Source organism: Ipomoea triloba, chromosome 3 (assembly GCF_003576645.1).
Source record: "Ipomoea triloba cultivar NCNSP0323 chromosome 3, ASM357664v1".
In the NCBI taxonomy this organism is placed as follows: Eukaryota; Viridiplantae; Streptophyta; class Magnoliopsida; order Solanales; family Convolvulaceae; genus Ipomoea; species Ipomoea triloba.
Genome location: NC_044918.1, coordinates 27,929,711 through 27,950,277, shown reverse-complemented (window position 1 = coordinate 27,950,277; position 20,567 = coordinate 27,929,711). Strand labels below are relative to the sequence as shown.

General features: G+C 36.1%; 1 pseudogene; it reads left to right on the top strand.

Annotated features, from left to right (window-relative positions):
• The first annotated feature begins 240 nt into the window (after nucleotides 1-240).
• Nucleotides 241-20,122, top strand: LOC116013168 (annotated as a pseudogene).
• The last annotated feature ends 445 nt before the right edge of the window (nucleotides 20,123-20,567 follow it).

The window sequence follows — 20,567 nt, the reverse complement described above, 5'->3', positions numbered from 1 at the left end:
TATTTTATTGTAACTTTTGTGCAGGGTACATCATGTCTGGTCCAAGTGAGACAGACGAGCCAGAGTTGAGTCTCGACATGCGCCTCATGATGAGAGCCATGAAGGGACAATTCGCTAAGATTACTAATGTGATTGAGGGATTGAGTGAACGAATTGAGAGAGTTGAGGAAACTCAACGACAAAATCAAAATGGGGGGGGGGGGGGGCAAAATGGGAGAGGTAATGTGAGAAGGGGTGAGGATGAAGAAGAAAGGGATGAGGAAAGTGAGAGTGAGCAAGATGGGGAAGAAGAGAATGATGGGAGAAGAAGAATCAGGGATAGAGAATATAGAAGGGGGGCATAGAGATTGGAGGAGGTTAGATGATGACTTGGGGAATGTTAAGATGTCTATGCAGTCATTTTCGGGAAAGAGTGACCCTGATGCTTACCTAGAATGGGAGAAGAAGGTAGAAAGAGTGTTTGCTCGTCATAATTACTCTGAGAGGAAGAAAGTAAATTTAGCAGCTCGTCATAATTACTCTGAGAGGAAGAAAGTAAATTTAGCAGCTCTAGAATTCACCGACTAGAGGAAGAAAGTAAATTTAGCAGCTCTAGAATTCACCGACTATGCAACACTATGGTGGGATAAGGTAGTTCTTAGTAGAAGAAGGAGTGGGGATAGAACGATAGAAACTTGGAGGGAGATGAAAATAGTAATGAGGAAAAAGTTCGTGCCCAATTGGTACCACCGAGAATTACACCAACAACTACAAGATCTAATCCAAGGTAGAATGACGGTGGCTGAATATGATCATGAGACTGAGAAGATTGTAACCAAAATAGGGCTGGAGGAAGATCCTGAAACAACGATATCCCGGTTCATCAAGGGATTAAATTGGGATATTCAGGACGAGATTGAGATGTATGATTTCGTTGATTATGAGGAGCTAGTACACAAGGCTATACAAATTGAAAAGAGGCTAAAAAAGAAGAAAAAACGCGCACATACTTCCAGCTGGAAAATAGGAAAGGAGCAAAAGGAGGAAAAAAAAAATGAGCGCAAGCTTAGAATTGAGACTAATAAAGTAAAGGCAATCGAGGAAGGTAATGACAAAGGGAAGGCTAAAGCTCCTACAAGTAGACCTAGTGGCGTTAAATGCTTTAAATGCATGGGAAGGGGACACATTGCAAGAGAATGTCCAAACAAAAAGACCATTATAATGCGTCTAACTGGGGAAATAGAAACAAACTCTGAACATGGCAATGACCAAGATGATGCTGCGACAAGTGACGATGAGAACATTATTGAGCATCCGGTGGAAGGAGAAACATTAATGGTAAGGAGATTACTTAATTTGCAAGCAACAGCCGACGAAGAACAAAGGGAAAATATTTTTCATACTCGATGTCATATTCATGGCAAGGTGTGTAAGGTGATAATTGACGGAGGGAGTTGTGCAAATGTTGCTAGTACTGAGCTAGTCACCAAATTGGGATTAACCATGAAGGAACACCCTACGCCCTATTCATTACAATGGCTCAACAATATAGGAGAAATCAAAGTGAATAAACAGGTTATGGTGCCACTTTCTATAGGGAGATATATAGACGAAGTTTTATGTGACATAGTGTCGATGCAAGCTGCACATATACTTTTGGGAAGGCCTTGGCAATTTGACAAAAAAACTATTCATGAAGGACATAGTAATATGTACTCTTTTTTACACGATGGGCAGAAAATCACTCTTGTACCTTTGTCGCCACGACAAATTTATGAAGATGAAAAGAAATTGAATGAAAAAGAAATAGAGAGAAAAAATAAGAGAGAAAAACAAAAAGAAAAAAATGAATTGAGTGCACAAAAGAATGAGGGAAGTACAAAAAAAAATTTCTTTTGCAAAAAAAGAGAGGTTGAACAAGCTATAAAAGCGGGGAGGTCAATTTTGTTAATGTTATATAAAGGGCCTAGTCCCGAGGCTACTAACCTCAAGCACTTGCCCGAGGCAGTGTCTTCTTTGATGCAGGACTTTAAAGACATCTTTCCCACAGAGATGCCCACTGGGCTACCGCCAATAAGGGGGATTGAACACCAAATAGACTTGGTGCCTGGGGCACCAATTCCTAACCGTCCTACCTATAGATGCAGTCCTGATGAAATTAAAGAAATACAAAAACAGGTAGAGGAGTTATTGTCCAAAGGACATGTGAGAGAAAGTCTTAGTCCTTGTGCAGTACCGGTGTTACTTGTGCCAAAAAAAGATGGGTCATGGAGAATGTGTGTTGATTGCCGTGCAATCAACAAAATAACTGTTAAATACCGTTTTCCCATTCCCCGTTTAGATGATATGTTAGATGAATTGCATGGTGCATGTATGTTTTCTAAGATTGATTTAAGATCAGGTTATCACCAAATTAGAATACATGAGGGTGATGAATGGAAAACAACATTCAAGACCAAACAAGGTATATACGAATGGCTTGTTATGCCATTCGGACTCACTAATGCACCTAGCACATTCATGAGACTTATGAATCATGTGCTCCGAGACTTCATAGGGAAAAGCGTAGTCGTATATTTTGATGATATACTAATCTACATCAAATGTCTCGAAGAACATATTAGGCACCTACGACAAGTGTTTACAGTCTTGAGGAAACATCAACTATATGTTAACCTTAAGAAGTGTGAATTTTGCACAAATTCCGTTCATTTTCTTGGCTATATTGTTAATGCCATTGGAACTGAAGTGGATAGTGCCAAAGTTAAGGCTATCCAAGAGTGGCCCACACCAAGAAATGTGTAATACCCCGTATTTTCTTAACATTATTTTATCCTAAGGCGTTGACATTCATAAGTTATGATCTTCAGATATTTCAAAAGAATTTTTATAAGTGAGTATAGTTGTTATTAGGCTGCGATCATACGTACTGGTCACGAACCGTAAAATTTTTAAGGAACAAATTTTCAGCTCGGATTTCCTAGGAAATGGATGATTATGCATATTATGACTAAGTATGAACTTCCTGCTTAGTTAAGTTGGAATTAGATGGACTACAAGGGTGAAAATTTATTTTGACCGTAACATCACAGAATTTCGCGGTGTACCGAACCTAGCCCAATTTTGAGTTTCAGTCTGAGATAAATTTTTAGTTCGGAATTATTCCTATTTAAATTATTTCCTACCGAAATTATATCTGTTTTGACCCTTACCAGTCCAATTGAAGATATTTTTCTTGAGTTACCATAAGATTTTGACACTTGTCACCATTTCTAGCCACATGTTATTATTTAATTAATTCTTGAAGATGATCCAAATAATGTGGCTTATCCTACAAACTCCCTCATATAATATATAAGCTTTGTCTTTAATTTTTTTCCATTTCCCTTCAAATTGCCGAAATCAAAGAGAGAGAGAGAAAGTGTGATCATCTTCATCTTCTTCACCATTTTTCCTCCATTAAAGCTTGCTTCCATAGCCAAGTTTCTTCACAAGTGTCAAACTATTCGGTAAAACTTCGATTTTATTCGGTGGAAAGCTTTGTTTTTCCTCCTAGAGCATGAATCTAAGCTTAAGTTCTTAATATTTGTTGTTATGGTATTGATTTTGATCTTAGGGTTTTGAGTAAATTGGGGGAAAAGATCCAAAATTCATCCTACGGTGTTAATATACTCTCAAGGAGGTAAGGAATCCCTTTATTTGGTTGAGGTTATTTGAAACTAGATAATTGATAGCTAGGTTGTGAATTGTGGTTGATTGGTGTACATGAAATCTATGTGTTATGTGAAAATTATGTGTTTAACTTGAGGAACTCTTAGATGGTTCAAGAAATTACTCTTTGAATCTTTGGTAGTTTTTGTGTACATGTTCATAGCTAATATATGCATGTATATGTTGTTGTATTTATGTCCATATAGGCTTATACTTGTGAAGATATTGAAAATCAAGATAGATTTCTGGCAGTAACTTCCGAGATTTATTGGGAAACTTTGGTAAGGTATTTTGATCCTATTTTCTTCAGATATGTAGTTCAATAAGTGTAGAACCTGCATATAAAATTTCATAATGATCGGAGTAGTATAAGTATGGTTTTCGAATTTTTTTCCAAAACTGGTCCAGAGAGAAAAATTCTGGACAGCACACTGCCAAGGGCAAAAATGGAATTTTCTGTGTTTATTCGCGGATCAAAATGATTAAAACTTTTTATGGACATCAAGTACTATGAGTTGGGGTTCTACCATAAAAATTTCAAGTGAAAAAGAGTTCGGGAATTATTTTTACCGGCTCAATCTTTCGGACTGCGCCAAGCTGAAATTTTCTTATAAGGAGGTGGTATTATGTACATGTAAAGAGTAAATGTATTTTGTGTATTATGCCTATGTTAAGGTTGGGAAGTACATATGTTATATGTATTGAGATGTATGTGTCAAGTATGGAACTTATGTGAAAAATGTGGGGTTGGAAGTGTAGAATGGTTACACTTGATTTACCATTGTGAAGGGTTGTTAGTGGATTATCTAAATTTTTGCAAGAAAAGGGAAAAGGTGGAAAAAATGTTTTCAAACCTTAGTTCTAGTAAAAGTGGTGAAGGACCTTGTCTTGTAGCCTACGGGATAGAGAGCTTAAAGTGCCTTCCCGTATGGTGGTGATGTTATTGTATGACTAGTTCATACTGTGGGCGAAGTCTATTCGCCGAGTACTATATCATCCGAAAGGAAAAGGGTCTCCTGCGGGGGTGTGCACACTTAAGTATAGTCACTCTATTTTCGGGTAGGGGTCGTTCTTATGAACCTAGTGAGACTAGCTAGGAATCATTCTAACGCTCCTATAGTCCAAGGGATCAGTATTAGACCGGGCGATGACCACTGAACCCGAGTTGAACGATCCAAGTGGTCAGTCAAAAGTGGAGAAAGGATACTCTGAGGCCTCACACTCACTTTCTATCTAGGACTAAGTGAAATTTTGAAATATGAATGTAGTTACTCCGTAACTACGGGAAAGAAAGATGTGACAAGTATTTAAGTACCCAAAGGTTGTGGGTGATCTCTCTCTTGGAAAAGTGAAAAGTGATGAGAATTTCATTATGAGGGAAAGGTTTTTCTACTAAAGTGATTACAAGCAAAATGTGTGATTTATGTTTTCTATTACTTACTAGTATACTTAATTGCTTAACAATATATTCTTGGGTATGTAAATGATTACCAAATGACCTCGTCAAGAGGGAAATGGTTCGGGATGGTATTGAATTTTGCTTATTGTGTATGCAAGCTGCTATTTATAACTGTTGCAGGTAGAATCCCTGCTGATGAGTAAGGTATAGGGTTTCCATGTAAAAAGTTTTACCAAAACCTTTATTTAGTTTTGAATGACCCATGGATATCCTTACTTAGCCGTCGTGCTAACTACACTTCAATGTGTTTTCTGTTAACAGATGTTATATAGGGTGGGTTCCTGTAGCCCGATGAGCTCTGAATAGGATGGAAGTTGAGGTTGGGGTCTACTCTTTGATGTGGACAGGGATTGTTGTTAATGTTGTAAGTTTAGCCTGTGCACTTAGAGTGGAGTTTGTCAAAGAGGTGATAGAATTCACTCTAGGTGTGGCGGTAGCACCCAGTTTTCTGCTGATAAGATGTAAGCTTCCGCAGCATATGAATACTGATTTGTAATAAATGTAAGAGTTGAAAATTGGGGTGTTACAAAATGTTAGTGAAGTACGAAGTTTTCACGGCTTAGCTAGTTTCTATCGCCGATTTGTGAAAGACTTTAGTACTATTGCTGCGCCACTAACTGAGGTGATTAAAAAAATGTGGGATTTCAATGTGGGGAAAGGAAAGAACGTGCGTTCAACCTTCTAAAAGGAAAATTAAGCACTGCGCCCGTACTTGCTTTACCTAATTTTGAGGCAGCCTTTGAGTTAGATTGTGATGCTTCCGGGGTGGGTATAGGCGCTGTCCTCATGCAAGGAGGTAAGCCTGTTGCTTACTTCAGTGAAAAATTAAATGGGGCAAGCCTGAACTATCCAACCTATGATAAAGAGTTCTATGCTCTTGTTAGGGCACTAGAACATTGGGAACACTACTTAAGGCCTAAAGAATTTGTGATTCATACTGACCATGAATCCCTAAAATATTTACGGGGACAGGGAAAGCTCAATAAGCGCCATGCAAAATGGGTGGAATACATTGAATCATTTCCTTATGTGATCTAATATAAGTAGGGTAAGGAGAATGTTGTAGCTGATGCATTGTCTCGTAGGTATACTTTGTTGTCTACGTTACATGCACGATTTCTTGGATTTGAGCACTTAAAAGGATTATATGTGCATGATAGTGATTTTAGTGGTGTTTTTGCTGCATGTCAGAGGGGACCGCATGGGAAATATTATTTGCATGAGGGATTTTTGTACAAGGCTGATAGACTTTGCATTCCGCACTGCTCATTGCGAGAAATGCTAGTCAAAGAGGCCCATGGAGGAGGTTTAATGGGACATTATGGGATACACAAGACTTACGAAGTTTTGTGTGAACATTTTTATTGGCCTAAAATGAAAAGAGATGTTGGTAGAGTTTGTGAGCGCTGCATTATTTGTAGGCAAGCTAAGTCCACAAGTATGCCTCATGGATTGTATCTTCCATTACCCGTGGCAGAGCACCCTTGGCTTGACATCTCGATGGACTTTGTTCTGGGATTGCCTAGAACTAAACAAGGGCATGATTCTATATTTGTTGTAGTGGACCGTTTTTCTAAAATGGCACACTTCATCCCCTGCCATAAAACAGATGACGCAAGTAATGTAGCAAACTTATTCTTTAGGGAGATAATAAGGTTGCATGGCATACCTAAGACCATTGTGTCTGATAGGGATGTTAAATTTTTGAGTTACTTTTGGAAAACACTCTGGGGTAAGTTAGGCACCAAACTTTTATTTTCGACTACTTGTCATCCTCAAATAGATGGACAGACGGAAGTGGTAAATCGAACTTTGGGAACATTGTTAAGAGTGTTAGTAAAAAAAAATGTGAAAACATGGGAAGAATGCATTCCAATTGCCGAGTTTTCATACAATAGGCATGTACATAGTACTACGGGTTTTTCTCCTTTTGAAGTTGTATACGGTTTTAACCCTTTAACTCCCCTTGATTTGTTGCCATTCCCTGTGAAAGAGTATTTGAACACAAATGGCGCTAAGAAAGCTGAGATGGTAAAATCGATGCATGTGAAGGTTAGCCAACAAATTGCTAAAAGGAATGAACAAGTAGCCAAACAAGTCAATAAGGGTCGAAAGCACGTGGTCTTCAAGCCCGGGGACTTAGTTTGGGTGCACATGCACAAAGAAAGATTTCTAACTCAGAGGAAATCCAAGTTGCTTCCTCGTGGGGATGGACCTTTTAAAGTGTTGGCCCGAATTAATGACAATGCATATACCTTGGAGTTACCAAGTGAGTATAATATTAGTGCCACCTTTAATGTTGCTGATTTAACTCGTTTTGTTGCAGATGAAGCTGATTCGTGGACGAATCTTGCTACGAAGGGGGAAGATGTTGAGGACAACGCAGGACAAACAAATGGCATGCAAGATCCGTTGCAAGTCACGGGAGGTCCTATCACACGAGAACGGGCCGGTTGCAAGGAGCTTTAAATGGAATCATACATAAGTTAAACAACAATAAGACTGAGTTATGGGAACTTGGGGAGAGGAGTGAAGCTAAATATGTCAATGTGGTTGCGGTCCAGGATTGAGTTTCAAAGAAGCTGGTCAAATAAAGGGAAATTAGTCTTGTAAATAAAAATTGAATTTTTATATTCAATTTTTGTTTTCTAGCTTAACTAATTGCTCCCTGGTCTCTTGAGATAACAGCTAATTCTTAGACCAGATTTTAGTTATTTTTTATCTCTTTAGTTTAGCTGATAATGAGGTGGTCATAGTAGTATAAATAGCCTCTTCATTTTTCTTTGAAAACAGACATGTATGAGATTAGAAATCAAAGTCTTGCGCATTGCATCACAAGTTTTTTCTCACTGGGTCCTATGTGAGCTCTTTCGACTTATCAAGGAAATTACCATCCTTGTGGCGTCATCCCCGGTTTTTATCGTTCTATAGCCGGACGTGGCAAACCGCTATTCACCAAAACCCAAAAAAAAAAACACCTTTAACTCCAACCCAACGAAGCCTAAACCTGCAACAAATACCCACCTGTCCGTCACTTACTATCCGTCCAAAACTACCGAACTACCCGAGAACCAACTGGGACCAGTTCGAGTAATCTTCAGCAGCACGAAGCTTCACTCCGGGCTGCCAAATCGCAACAGGTACGTATGATCGTAACTTATTATTAACTATTCTTACTTATAAAAAATCCTTTTGAAGTACCGAGAGATCATCTCATGAATGTCATAGCCTAGAGAAATATTTTTCGAACCCTAGACTTATCGGAATAGACGAGGGGTTACAGTTCAATTATCAAGTTATTAAATTGCTAGTCAGAACCTTAAATCCGTAATTGTTTAAGTGTTCTGATGTTGGTAGCAAATAACACAATTTGATTATAACTGATTTTCAGTTTGTGTTATGAAGATATATAGTCTAGCTCAAATGAACCGAGCTTATGAGTTTGTTGGCTAGGATTGGTAGTCTTTCTAATTAGATAATGCTGTTAGTAAATTAAATCCTAAGAGCTTGTTTAGGGTTGTTTATTAGCTAGGGAAGTAATTAAAGAACTTGTTTTAATTACCGACGAAGTAAGGAAAGACAGGTTGTTAGAGCTTGTTAATAACCATAACCAATCTAGTAAAGACTAAAGTTAGTTTGGCTTGCATATCAATATCTGTCTTGTTAGAATTAAACTGATATTATACCTTGGGATGGATACCATTTGCCATTGACATTTACTTGATAATTATTTGCTATTTGATATTATTTTCCATTTTATTGTTGCTATTTAAGTTTTGATTCTCATTTCATTATTTATTAAATCTATTGCTAAAGATAAGTCTAACCAGTCTCTGTGGATACGACCTTACTCATCACTATTACAATTCATAAGAGTAAGTATTTATTATTTGAGACAAAATTACCCCACCATTTTTAATCAAAAAGATAATTTTGGACTTTATACTACTGACTCTGTTACAATGTAGTATCTGTTCATAGCTACTTTCTCAACCTAATGACTCCACTGAGGCTCGAACCCACTCCCATAATGTAGTATCTGTTCATAGCTACTTTCTCAACCTAATGACTCCACTGAGGATCACTTCCTCCTAGATGGCAGTTATCAAAAACTCATAATGTGATAGAAAGACAAATGCTTAGTTGTGCATATATACATATATATACATCAGTCAAAAGATTAACATATATAAATCAGTCAATAATTTCCGTTAAATTTCCCTTTGTGCATATATACATATATATACATAATCCGTATAGCATAATATATATATATATATATATACATATATATATATATAAAAGATGATATATATATATATATATATATATATATATATATATATATATATAAAGAAAATATATTAGGAAAGACAATTATGATGATAATAAGAAAAAAATCATGTATAGCATATAATAATATATATAATATATATAACTATGTATAAGATTAGGAAATTAACGTAGTTTTTTAGGTACATAAATATATATAAGATTAGGAAAATTATTAATGTACTAGATGAATAATACATCTTGAAATTATGTATTAAATTTTATTTGATTGAAATAACTTAATCGAAATTACAAATATATCACCAAATCACCAATTATATCATCAATTATTCAATCATCAATTATATTACCATTTTTATATTACCTGTTTAACATTGTAATTAATTAATTAATAAATCCAATTATTGAATCACTAACATTTAACCATAATAAATTAATAATTATTAAATTAATTAAATAATAAATAAATAAATAAATAAAATAACTGAGTTTACCAAAATGACCCGAACTTTGAGCGGGAAACTTTAGAAGGAGGATAATGCTTTTATTAATAGATAGATTAATTAGTATTAATAAATTATTTATGTTTAAGTCTTAATTTTATTAGTAACATTAACTTAAAATTATAATTATAATATTTAAAAACCTCTTTATTCATTTATTTTAATTCCCAAGTATAAACAATAATTTATTGGAAAACAAAAATTAATGAAATATTTATTTTTAAAGGTAAAAATATCCATTTAGGGTGTGTTTGGAAAGCAGGAAAATGACTTCTGGAAAATGTTTTCTGGAAAATGACTCATTTTCCAGAAAACATTTTCCTTTCCGGCATTTGGCTGCACAATAGAAAAGCTCATTTGTGTGTTTGGTTCATTTTCCAGAAAATGAACAGGAAAATGAGCAAAACTATGAGGAAAATGAGAACTTGTCTAAGACAATATAATCTTCAAATCTTTAACATAAATATAATTTAAGATATAAACCTAAACAATAAATTTATTTAAAATAAAATTAAAAAAAAAAAGGTTTCCCAATCCGGAAACCAGACCAGAGCACTGGTTTGGTTTCCGGCAAGGAAACCAATCGCTGGAAACCAGATTGGTTTCCTTGCCGGAAACCAATCTGGTTTCCGGCTTTGGAACCAGAATCTGGTTTTCCAAGTCGGAAACCAAAAGTTTGGTTTCTGACTTGGAAACCCACAGATCTAGGTTGTGGGTTTTGTACCCACAGCCGGAAACAATTTTCGGTGGTGGTGAATTGGTGTTGGACCATGTTGCGAAGCAGCGAAGAAGAAGCTATGCGAAGAACTGGCGGAAAATGACTTCTCCTCAAAAAAAGGGGAAGTCATTTTCCGTAAAAATAACTCTATTTTCCATTGATCGGATTTCATTTTCCATTGACTTTGGTATTTTCCTCCTTCCCAAACACTAGAAACTCGGAAAATGATTTCCAGAAATCATTTTCCGAGTTTCCAAACACACCCTTAATAGAAAAGGAAAAATATTGTCACTTTTAAAACTACTATTTTCACCCTTGCGATGCACGAAATGAATTTGTTATAATATATTAAGAATATTTAGATCGATATATAATTATATATATTATAACATCAAATATTATATAGTGCAACTGAAGATATGTTTTGGATCTATTATGTTTTCTTATGTTATCCTTGTTTGAATTCCAACAAATAATTGCTTAATTAATAGTTAATGTGTAGATGTACGCATGCGGTGCTGGAACTTTAGAGATTTTATATATCATTGTTTAGTATTTTAATAAATTGGGCAAATATGCTCATTCTCTAGTAACTCAGTTATAGGAATCAATTGATATTCTAATTCATATGTATGGAAGATATATTTTTGTGTAGATATATAGCAATTTTTCCATCTTGAAAAAAAAAACATAATATCACCGGTTGTATTTACACATTATTGAAAATCTCTTTGTAGACAACATTGGTAGTAACAACACAATCTTGTCCATCCTCGTCTACAACTAATTAACACTTTCAGGCTATCAGGATGGGTGACTCGAGAGAAAGCCACGTACAATTGACAGTGATTAGAAACTGTTTTTTTTAAGCAATAACCCAACGTGAGTTAGTGTTCGACCATGGCTTTTGTTGATAGTCATGGCATATGCTGTAACACCCCGGACCTACATTCCCGTACATCCGAGGCGTTACCGCCACACCTGGAGAGAGAGTTCTATCGTTCCTCGATAGACCTCACTCTAGGTGCACAGGCTAAAGGAGTTATTCTCATCACAACAACCACTCAACAGATCTTACAATTTTCAGACATGTTAATAGATGAAGCTTCATTAAGCAGGGTTCGTAATTTTTCCAAAATACATACATAGGAAGCCTCTCGGGCTCAAAATACCAACAGGGTTCGACCTAAAAGCACTGGTTATGCCTAGCCATTACTACGGCTACAAAAATTTATGTACACCAAAAACAAATTCCCCAGAAACTCCTAAAGATCCGGCGTCTAGTCAAGCATGCGGTACACAGGGCCGGTGAACTCTCCCCAGACCAGGTGCCACTCCCCCTCATACCAGGTAATATGATCCAAAAACCGAGAAGTGGTTATGACCATCAACCACTCCTCCCAAACATCCCGAGGGCTAGGGTCCCAAGGGTAGGGGTAGTGCACAATGAACTCTAGGGGATCGCTACCCTCTAACGGCTCTATGGGGTAAAAGCCGTAAGCAGCCTGGATCTCGTCCATAACCGGGCAAGAGTAAAACGGGGCCGACGGAGCCATAGGAGTATCTGGGTGTGTGGGAGCCTCAGGAGCATAACCGGGTGCATACGGGTCTTCTCCCTCCATCATCTGTATATAGTCGTCATAGTCCATACCCTGACACACATACTCCGGTGAGCTTTCGGAGCTCACCGGGCTGTAAGAACTGACGCTAGACTGCATCTGATAAAAACACAGTGAAGTGTAGTTAGCACGACGGCTAAGTAAGGATATCCATGGGTTATTTAAAACTAAGTGAAGGTTTTGAAAACAAAAGATTACTCAGGATACCCTATACCTTACTCACCTGCAATATTCTACCTGCAACAGTTATAATCAACAGCTTGCATACCTCACGAGTAGAACTCAATAATGTTGATAACATTCCGTCTTGACAAGGTCATTTAGTAGTCATCCACATACTCAATAATATAATGTTTAAACAGATAAGCGTACTAGCAAGTAATATAAACATGATTCATACATCTTGCTTGTAATCATTTTAGTAGAAAACTTTTCCTCACAAAGAGATTCTCATCATTTCTCACCTTTCAAAGAATAAGATTACCCACAACCTTTGGGTATTTAATTACTTGCCATATCTTTCTTTCCCATAGCTACAGAGTAACTACCTTCACATTTCAAAATTCTTCTTAGTCCTAGTTAGAAAGTGTGAGGCCTTTGGAGTCCTTTCTCCACTTCTGACCACTTGGATCGTTGAACTCGGGTTCGGTGGTCATCGCCCGGTCTAATACTGATCCCCTGGACTTATAGGAGCGTTGGAATGATTCCTAGCTAGCCTCACTAGGTTCATAAGAACGACACCTACCCGAACATAGAGTGACTATACTTAAGTGTGCACACCCCCGTAGGAGTCCTTTTCCTTCCGGGTGATATAGTACTCGGCGAATAGACTTCGTCCACAGTATGATTGATCATACACATAATTACCATGCGGAATAGGCACTTTAAGCTCATCTTTATTCCATGGTTAACAAGATCCTTCACAACTTTACTAGAACTAAGGTTTGAAAATATTTTTCTATTCTTTCCCCTTCCTTGCTTTGAAAATAGTTTGAACATACTTGGGTAAATCCCAATACTCGAAAATTAATTCTCCTTTCAACCCAATCCCAAAATTTCTCCTTTTCTTTTCAAAGCATTTGAATGATCTACTAGCATCATATCACTAAGGTAATTCAAGTGTACTACCCTACACTTTTAATTCCACATATATGTCACATAAGCCTCACATTTAACACATACATCTCAATGTATATAATATGTACATTTTCCAATTTCAACATATACGTAACACATAACAACATTTATTCTTTCAAACACGTACTACCCAACTACATAGTGTTGTTCTTTTTATTACCCACATATATAGTTATGATCCATACAACTATATACCTCACACAAAAAGTGACATTTTAATTATACATACATATCCATATATGTACTCATAAATATACGACCTTTAAATGTATATACATAACCCATACATATAATTGTATCTACATACTTTATACATATATATGAGTAATACTATACTATGTAAGTAACTATGTATATACACTATATTCACACACACACCTCACGCCACTATATATATATATATATTTTTATATATACCCTACATTACTCATACACACACAACAGTTATATATATATGTATATACACCTCACGTCACTCACACACACAATCTACACTACACATTTAGAGCATTATATATATATATATATCACAACCCACACCCATATAATATTTTTATATAAGGTTTGTGCATACACACACACTCTACACGTGATACATACATATATACATACTCTGTACACACACGCACTATACGTGATACATATATATAAATATACCCATGTAATTTCATACGTATATATACATATAGATAATATAAAACACATATAAGTACATATATACACATATTTTCTATTTTACATTACATGTTTATACATACATTATGTACACGAAAATTCCATCTAGCACTCCAAGTAATTTCACCCAAATCATCAATCACCTAGTTTCAAATAACCTCAACCAAATAAAGGGATTCCTTACCTTAAATGGGTTCCAAATCTTGTAGGAGGTCTTTGTAGGTGGTTTTCCCCAATTTACCTCAAAACCCTAAAATTTCATCAACCACATAACACAGGATTTCAAGAAATTTTAACTTAGATTCATGTTCTACTATGAAAAATAAAGCTATCTACCAAATAAAATTGGAGTTTTACCGAATATCTTGGAGGTTTGTGTGGAGATCTTGGCTATGGAAGGTTGGAGCTTTGATGAAGAAGATGATGAAAATTCACTCTCTCTCTTTCTTGAAGGATTTTCGGCCAAGCTAGGGGGAAAGGAGAAGAAAATTTGGATTTTTATGGTCTTGGTCAAAGGTTGACTAGTCCACCCCTCTTTGGATAAGATCTAACCTAAAAATGAATAAAATAATCTAAAACATCTCAACTTAGACTGCTTGGGATTAAATCAGATAAATTCTCGGTAGAAACTAATTTAATTCAACAATTTTCGAACCCAAAAATTAATTCCAGTCTAAAACTCAAACTTGGGCTAGGTTCGGTATCCTGCGAAATTTCGCGATGTACGATCACAAATAAATTTTGGCTGCTATGGGCTAATCTAATAAAATAGGAAATTCCAGAATAATAGTATGGTGTCTAAAAATCCATTTCTTAGGTCAAACGGGTTCGAATACTAGTTCCTAAAATTATTACGGTTCGTGACCGGGACGTACGATCGCAGCTTATTACTAACTGTCCTTACTTATAATAATTCTTTTGAAGCATCTGGAGATCATCTCATGGATGTTATAGCCTCAAGAAATATTTTTCGAACCTTAATTTTACTGAAATAGGTGGGGGGTTACATATGCAAGCATCAATGGGATTATTTATGCTGGAACTTGAAGGGCAATCTCGTATTAGAAAGAGTGAGAGACATTCGAGGGATAAGAACTTTGGTTCCTTCATGTGTCCCATTAACTATTCTTGCTTCAATAATGTGATCTGCCAATCTTGTGATGATGAGTCGCGTACCGTTATAAAGACCAAGAGAATGGTCTATATTCCACAATAACATAACAGGTGCACCGACCTCTAATTAATGTCAGTGAATGATTAAGAAAATCATACAATCTCAAACTATTTAAGAATTTAGGAGTGTGTACCTCTATTAGATTTTCACTGTCTAGTTTTGCCTTACACAAAGAGTTACAACTTAAATATGTTCGTCTTTTTCCAATATTCATGTCGCACATGTACTGAATAATTTGATCAACGACATCTAAAGTCGGCGAGCGGGTCACTGACCTTCCAACTGCGACTCATCAAGCGTGCCATATCTTGAGTTTGAAATTTAAAAAAATCACTTTTAATGTAATCAAAATATTGAGTCATAACAGTATTGACACTGAAATTTTAATTTTATAATCTACGTGTATATACTCTATGATTTTCCATAAAATTAGTTTTGATAGTCAAACTGTAAAATATATTGATTTTATCAATCACTAAATTTCAAAATGTTTCAGACTCCCAGGTATATATAAGTAAAACTCACATCTGTTTCTTATGATATTATGATTTATAACATATAAGAATCGACAAATAAACTATAGTATGAGTCTTTCTTGCATGCAACAAATATCATAAAAATTCAGTGTTATAAAATAAGTGTATAAATGCAATATGTAGATAATTTACATTGCTTTATATATCATTAATTTAATTACTTGTCGGTTAGTTATTGCAAGATCTTGAGGTACACTTATATTTTGATATTCAGTAAGTATAACTATATTAGAGAAAAATTCACCTGTGAGTAATGGGATAATCAGTTGAGTGATTGTTGGTTGACCGTAGAGCGTTGATATTCTGTGCACAAATAACTATTGGAAAAAATAGCATAAAATGGCATTTTAGTATATACATTGTGGTACAAATATATGTGGGGTCCACTTTCGATTTAGGTCAAGTCAAAGTGGATTCGGGTTCTTCGTAGTTAGACAAAAAGATTGATATATTTTACGCTCAAAAAAGATAATGGGTGAATGAGAAATTGGTTCTCAAAGTTTGACCCATTTTAGTTAGAAAAATGGAGAGAAAAAGCTTTCAAGTAGCTTTTGTCCCACATTGGTTTGGGAAGTGGGTTTGCGTCACTACTTATACAAGAGTCTTTCTAAGGCTTATTAAATTGTATAGCATAGAGGCTCTCTTTCGCACGCAGGGGGGGTGGAAATCAAATCCAAAAATGAACTAGAAAATTGGCTGGCCTTGCGGGTTGAGTTATGCTAACATCAACCATTGTGGGGATTTTGTTTGTGTTATTTTGTACAATTATAGTTTGAGTGTTTTGAGCGGAAGGTTAAAATTGAGGATTTTTTTATATGAATTGTATTACGAATAGGAGCGTAGGTAAGAATATATTTTATTACGAATTGTATTATCATATTTTAATGTACAATTGTATTACGAATAAGAACGTAGGGAAGAATATATTTTATTAGGAATTGTATTACCATATTTTAATGTACAACTGTATTACGAATAGGAATTGTATTACTATATTTTACTATTTTGCGCAGACCTTAATAGTATAGGAGTGTTTTGGTCGGGAAGTTAAAGTTGAGGATATTGTTTTTATTAATAGTATAGATATAGATTGTATAAGACTTCGGTTGATTCGTTATTATTTGTCCAGGGAATATCAACGTTCTGCAGTGAACCAACAGACACTAGAGTGCCTACTCCATGACTCCCAGGTAATGTTTCCAAACAGCTTGATTTTGTAATACAGTTATAAGGAATTAAGAAGTAGAGTAATGACAACTGCATTTATTAGGTATTATGTATTTATTTCAATTTTAGGGTATTCTGTATTTATTTCAAAGTAGATGACAGAATGACAGTTTATATTTCAGCCTAAACAATCCTATTCGTATTCCTTAATCATGATGTGTATTTATTGTTATGCATTTTTTTGTTAGTATGCTGCCTATTTATTTATTTGTTTATTGAAAGTTTTTTGAGCTTTTTGCTTGGTTTTTAAATTTCATGATCTTCCTCAAGGAATTTGCATCCATTTACAAATCCCCAAAGAGTTTGTCGTTAAATTCAACAAACTCTTGAAGGAAGGAGAAGTCTATGATATTCACAATTTCATTGTGCAAACGTGTCACATGAAGTTTAAGTCATGTGAGCATAAATACATTATGAAAGCGAACCATGACACTTTGATTAGTGTTAAGGATCAAGATGGATATGATTTTCCCAAACACATGTTCAAATTCAAAGATTTTGGATCATTAAAGGCTCCCGGAGGAGTGGATAGCAATCAGCTAATTGGTAAATTCTTCTTTAAATTTTGTTCTATACTTGATGTGTTCTCATTTTGTTTTGTTTTACTAAGTTTCTAATGTTACATTCATGACTAACAATTTTAAATCCTTTGTTTGGTTTGTGAAGATTTGATTGGCCATGTAGTTTCCATTACTGAGGAAAAAGTTATCCAAGTTCATTCAAAACCCCAAAGGTTGATTGATCTTGTCATTGAAGATACCCGGTATGTATTTGTTTAGATTACTTTTTTATTTGTTTAAGTATAATTTTAGGGGTCATCACGTTCATTATTGTTTTTCACTCAGGGAGAGTCGACTCACGATTACCCTATGGGACGAGCACGTTGATTTTGTCTTGCCTTACTACAATGCTGATTTGGCAGATCCATTTATCGTTATACTACAGTTGTGTATTATATTTTATTTCAAACACATTTGTTGATTATGGGTAATCCGTTCAAATCAGTTTGCCTAGGTTCTTGACTCCAATACGGAGTATAAGCTCTAGGTTAAGAATTTCTGGATCTGGAACAATGGAAGCTTTATCGAGTGAAAATATCACACTCACTTCTTTAAAGGATATTTATGACAACAAGAAGGTAGAAATCACAGGTTTATTTAAATCATTTGAAAAGCCACTCATTATATTCCTCACGTATTGTGTAATTAATTTTTAGGTTGGTGAATTTTAGGTACTTGGAGAAATCCTAGGCATAGAAGGCGAATGGTATTTCAATGCTTGTAAGAATAAGGTGTGTGGCAAGAAGCTCCAAGACTGTACAGAAAAAATGTATTGTAAGGCATGCGATAAATACTCGCTAGACGGAATAATTAAGTACAAGGTGGTGATTGTTGTCCTGGATGACGACCAGGATGACCCTCTTGTACTTTGGGACAATGTTTGCTTGACACTGTTAGGAGTTACAGCTAGCGAGTTGAAAGAAAAGTATTCTAAAGTACGTGAATCCATATATCTTAACAATCAACTATTCGGTTTTGAATGTATTATTATTATGCAATGTATAATATTTTTTTATCTGTTTTGCTTGTCCTAGGTTGGTTGCATGCCCAATGAAATTGACTTGATTGGGAAGACAATGATGTTTAGGATTGTCACACGGAATGACCAATTTAAGTATAGTGGGAACGTTGTTTTTACCGCGCTTGGAGTGAAAAAAGACGAACCTATTGCGCATACACATCAACCCAAACTATTGAATAAAAGTGATGAAGGAACAGTGGTTATACCACCACTGGATGCTACATCTTCGTCACTCCCAAAAGTCGGGTTGATGAGAGCACTCCCGAGGAGCAGTCTTTAAAGAGAACAAATGTAGATTATTCATCATCTTCAAAATGTATGAAGAAGCCTAAGATCGAGCCCAAGAATTAGTTTCCTTACTACACCATTAGACTACATTTCTCTTTTTCTTTGTTTGAGTGGAATAAATGCTCAACAGATGGTTTATTCTATTAGGCTTTAAACTTTTGCATAATTGTTAGCTTATACACGACAAGAAATAGATTATTTCGTCACTGTTGATGGTTCTGTTGTAATTTCATTTTGTTCTGTTGACTATGTCTAAATGCCATTGTTGGTAATTCAGTGTAACAGTTTGTTTAACAGTTACACTATGGGTATTTGTGTTTGCATTATGTCATTTAGGCTTAATTAATGATTTATTATGTTAGTTATTACATAGTAATAGAGCATAGATTTTCATAGAGAAAACACAATATGAATGACAAACATAGGTGAGCATAATCTGATTTTTATTGGCAAATGTCCATGGCAAGAATGCAATGTTGATAACTAATATAACAGAGGCATGAATTTAAAGGCTGAGGGTTCTGGAATTTGTGTTTAGTGTTTTTGTGTTAGACCATGAATGCATGTTCTGGTAGTGTCTACATGCTTTTGTGAGAGTGAGGAAGAGAGAGAAGGAATACCATATGGGGCGACTGTATCTTTCATCAAGATGAAACTGCTATCAATCAATTGCTTTATGGATGCCTGAAACTGCTATTAATCATGTTCTACTCAAGTGCTTTAAGTTCAGGAGTCTCTCCATATTGAGTAGTTAGAGTCATGAGGGTTGTTAGACCAATATGCTGTTAGTTGGCTCATTCTGTGTTATTCTGTGTAGATATATAACTCTTGTAAACTCATTGTAATTCATTGAACATATAAACAGAGTCACTCTCTTCCTACTCATTCATCTGGTATCAAAGCCTATAACGATCCTATGGCCGACCAAACTACCCAAGCCCCGCCACCTGCACCTAATGCCGCAACCATAGACTCCTCCAACCGGACTGTTACTGCCATCTCAGTACCTGACCTGCATACCCCAAACATTCTTCACCAGGCACACCATTATGTGTCCATAAAGCTGACTGCCACAAATTACTTATTTCGGAGAGCGCAACTTGTGCCTTTCTTACGTGGCCAAAACCTTTATGGTTTTGTTGACGATTCCAGTGCATGCCCGCCGGAATTTGTGACCTCAGCCAACTCTGCTACTCCGGTCGCTAATCCTCTCCGGGCTTAGTGGATCCAGCAAGATCAAAGTATACTCAGTATGCTCATTTCGTCACTCGCTGAGGAGGTCTTATATCTTGCTATCGGTCATACGACGTCGAGATCTGTGTGGGTTGCGGTTGAAATAGCTCTCGGATCCGCTTCTAGGTCGCGCTCGTTGAGCATGCTGTCGCAGCTCCAAAATCTTCATCAAGGACATTCCACGCCGGCGGAGTACCTTGGACGAGCCCAAGTGATTGTCGAACAGCTCGCTCAGGCTGGTAGACCAATTAGCCTTGATGAATAGAATTTGCATGTATTCCGGGGGTTAAGGCCGGAATACCGCGGCCTTGTTGCGTCATTAACGACGAAGAGCGCTCCCCTCAGCATCCCGGAGGTCGCTGACCTCCTCTCCACGCATCAATATCTGTTTCCAGAAGATCTGGGTCCGCCACCGCAGCCTTCACCCTCGGCTT